The following is a 3810-nucleotide window of genomic DNA, read 5'->3' as shown; positions in this document are numbered from 1 at the left end:
GTTATGCCATAAAAATAGAAGAACCCAGGTCGTGCTAAAGAATCTGAATCAATTTTAAAATCGTGGCCATCGGGTACTTACATGCTACCAATATAAGAGCGAGAAATGGCGCGAAATGTTATAGTGTTGCCATAGAACGAGATACATACGAATAATAAAAATGAAGAGCAGGAACAAAAAAAAGAAAAATAATTTTGACCGCCTCCTTGGTACAGTGGTTGACGCATGAGCATAGCACCGAGGTTTCCTGGGTTCGATTCCCGGTGGAGACGATGAAAAAAAATGTCTCGGTCTGGTAGGACACAGAAGGCTGATCGTGATCACCTACTTGTCCCTAAAAAAAATCGATCAGTGAAACAGATGTAGGTATAATGCATCTGCCCCTTACCCCACTAAGGGACATGGAACTTCACTTCTCTTAAACTAATTTTGACAGTTATGTAATTTTGTAAGTATCAACGTAAGAAATAACGAATTGATTGTATTTTTTTTTTATTTATACCTACTTACATCACAGAACTATATCGAGATAGAAGGAAATAGTTCGTCGATTTATATGAGAACCGACCGTGTAACATTTTGCGTAGGTATTTTGACATCACGCGAGTCTTTTAGTGATGTTCACAACGTCAAAATAATTAAATAGAAACTAAGTAGGCAGTTAAAACATTTTATGGAATCGAATTGGGAATCGATTTTGACCTTGACAGAATAATGAGAATAAAAATGTATGTTAATTTTTACAAGCTTTTTATTAACTTAAACTTCATTAGTATGCATGTGTATATGAATGTATGTATGTATCAAATCTTGCAATTGAATATTAAAGTAGTTTTACTCAACTTATTGAGCTGAAAGTTTGCATACATGTGCAAGTCAGGTGACAATATAAAATTCTAGTATCATGGTGCTGAGCTAATGATAGAGAGGGAAGGAACTCCTCAACCACTTAACATTATTCGCCGAAACTTTGATGGGCCAGTAAACGTATCTTCGTGAAAATGTATGGAACAAATCAGCCTGTGTTTCGTAGGAAACCAGTTTTTACGACCCGTTGCTTCAATCCATTTATTTTTTCACAAGAGAATATTTCGGAAAACTGAAACAAATTATATGGTTTAAAATATAATTAGTATAATATAGTAAATATATTTTAAACCATCGATATACTTACCTAACAATAATATTATAGGATTAAAAAATAATTATCATTTTTCTGTTTTCAATAGGTATCGATTTGAATCGACTAAGAAATCGGCATTGAAAATCGTGGGGTACAACTCTATAAGCTTATTTTTGACAGAAAAATGAGAAATCAACCTTTACCGCGTTTCGACAGTTTGGAATGTTTTATTTTCATTGCTGGTTTTCAATGCATGTCCAGTCTGGCGTGTAAAATTAAAACCGTAATGGAAAAGTTGCATCATTCCGTTACCATTTACATTAAATTAATACGGAGCACAAAAATAAATTGTTTTGTAAGTAATAACAGATATTTTAGGGCAAAAAGTACTTACAGGTGAAAGGAAATATTTTTATTGACACCTTTAACTTTTTTGGTGGCGTTTGCACAGTTAATTATAGAGCACGGGGTCATTTTCTGTTTGCATTAGTACGTCACACACTGAGAGCGGTCGAGAGCGGACTGAGCATCGTGGCGAGCAAAGACGATGATTAATCGTCTTTTCGCCACGCGAGGTACATACACTCTTTCCTTCTATCTCGATATATTTCTGTGACTTACATGTTTAAAATGTATTCCTCATTCGCTAAGTTAACCGCGTCGTCTAATTATAAATCATAAATCAGTGTTAGAGTAAATAAATTAACCACACTAGTTACTAGATATATGAATTATGAATAGATAATTTCCATCAAAATCTCTACGAAATTGTACCTCTTTCTCTATCCAATATTTGCTCGCTCCAGCCCAATTCCGTGTGTATCAAACAAAATTACTAACGATGGCCATATGATCAACACCCAATGATCTGGGTCCAACTAGTGTGAGAAACGCCACAGTATAACCTATAATTGGCCGAATGTCAAATGCTACACGTACTTCGAACGTGTTCAAACCTCGTTGCTCTTATTTATCTTTTCCATCTAGTGCTGTGGTTATCGTTGTATGTGCTTAGGAAATTGCTAGTTATTATTTGTGACGCTGTCTTTGATAATAGCCAGTCTTTGGTTATTTATTTTTTATACTATGTATACGTGATTGATAAAAAGTTAACATCAAAAGTTAATGCAGTTTCATAAGGCAGTCAAGAAAATTTATCATACTGTTAATTCTATAAAATACCTCTATATTCGGTTTGAATACCTACATCTCTTAAGATATTTAATAACGCCGCACCAAAGCAACTTATTATTTTTAATTATTAAATGACAAACAATCTCGCGTGTTGTCAAAAGAGTAAAAAAACTCTATAGAAATTCCAGTATAATTTAGCCGGCATATCCATAGGTCATAAAAGGTGAGACGTCATCTCAACAAAGGAGAAATGTGATCAAACCATTATCTTGTCACACACTTGCTAACAAGAAGTCATCACACTTGACCGATTTGAAACATTTTGACGCCATTCCGAGAACTCGACCCGACAAAGGGTCCAACACGAATATGTTTAAGAGCATTAAAGTATGTAGAACACACTTGTTTGAGACGTCAACTGAATTTGGTAGGGTTATGTTGTAGGGTGACGGATAGTCACTTGACGAATTTCTTTGTAGTCTACGAAATAAATTTGCCAAGCAAAATTCGACCTTTTGCTTCTAACGTAAGATATATATTTGCGTACAATGTATTGCAAACTTGTGATGTTTTATAAGTATTTGTGGCTACATAAAGACGTCAGGCGCGTCTGTATCGAATGACATACAGACAGATATTTGAATATATCGTGCTGAGACGAAATTTCACTATTGTTGACGGTTGACGTGATCCCGTGGGTCGGCTAGTATGACAAGTGACGTATGTGGTAGGGTTGACAACAATGCCTATATCTCTAAAATTATTGAAGATCATCTCTATTTATTTATGTTCTATCATTCACTATGATAAAAATATATTACGAATCAAGATTAAAATGTGGATTTAAAAATTAAGAAATTGTTTTAGCAAGAATTATTCCCTTTTCCATACTAAATATTAAAGGAACATAGAGTAATTAAAAGGAGATGTTGGCAGCCCTATATCTGACGTACGTACTACTTTCAGACACGTAAAATGTTATGTAGAATGTGAAATGAAGTTGTTATGATAAACATCGCTGCCACACACGTTTTTTGTTAAATTATTTTGTAAACATTATCGACTTTTCTTAAATTTATTTATAAACAGGTTCAAGTAATAGATGCACAGTTATTGGCGAAGACAAAGTTTTAAGTTCATGAACGTTTATAAAATAATTATAAATTATATTTGATTCGGACAATAATAATATGATAATGATTATGAGGAAACTAAGTAAAGTTTCTTCAGTGTTCAAGATCTAATTTCGTTCTGAAATTCAGTGTAGGTATTTCATTATCGTTAGCAAGTGATTATAAATTAAACTAACAATATTTTGTTGTTTTAATTCTATACCTAATGTTAATAGTCGCACCACTAGTAGAAAGCTTTATTCCTTCTATGCAACTTAGGAGTTTTTTTTGCTTGTTTTACATCGGAGGATATTAATGGCGCAATTAACTAATTTGTAATTTAAAGTAGGTAATAACTTATAAGATAATTATTAGCTGTTTTAGTTGTATTGAATCTCTTCCTTGTATTTCCCAACCAAAGTAAGTAAAAGTTAGACAAAA

General features: G+C 33.3%; 1 long non-coding RNA gene across 1 annotated transcript; it reads right to left on the bottom strand.

The window, feature by feature from the left end:
• Positions 1–733: 733 nt before the first annotated feature.
• Positions 734–1580, bottom strand: LOC123698572. Its single transcript, XR_006752428.1, has 2 exons — positions 1518–1580; positions 734–1099 (listed from the first exon to the last, which is right to left on the bottom strand). It is a non-coding gene; the product is annotated as an uncharacterized LOC123698572 (long non-coding RNA).
• Positions 1581–3810: the final 2230 nt, after the last annotated feature.

The sequence above is a fragment of the Colias croceus genome, chromosome 16 (assembly GCF_905220415.1).
Source record: "Colias croceus chromosome 16, ilColCroc2.1".
In the NCBI taxonomy this organism is placed as follows: domain Eukaryota; kingdom Metazoa; phylum Arthropoda; class Insecta; order Lepidoptera; family Pieridae; genus Colias; species Colias croceus.
The sequence above is the reverse complement of the archived record's forward strand: the minus strand, read 5'-3'. Positions and strand labels throughout refer to the sequence as shown.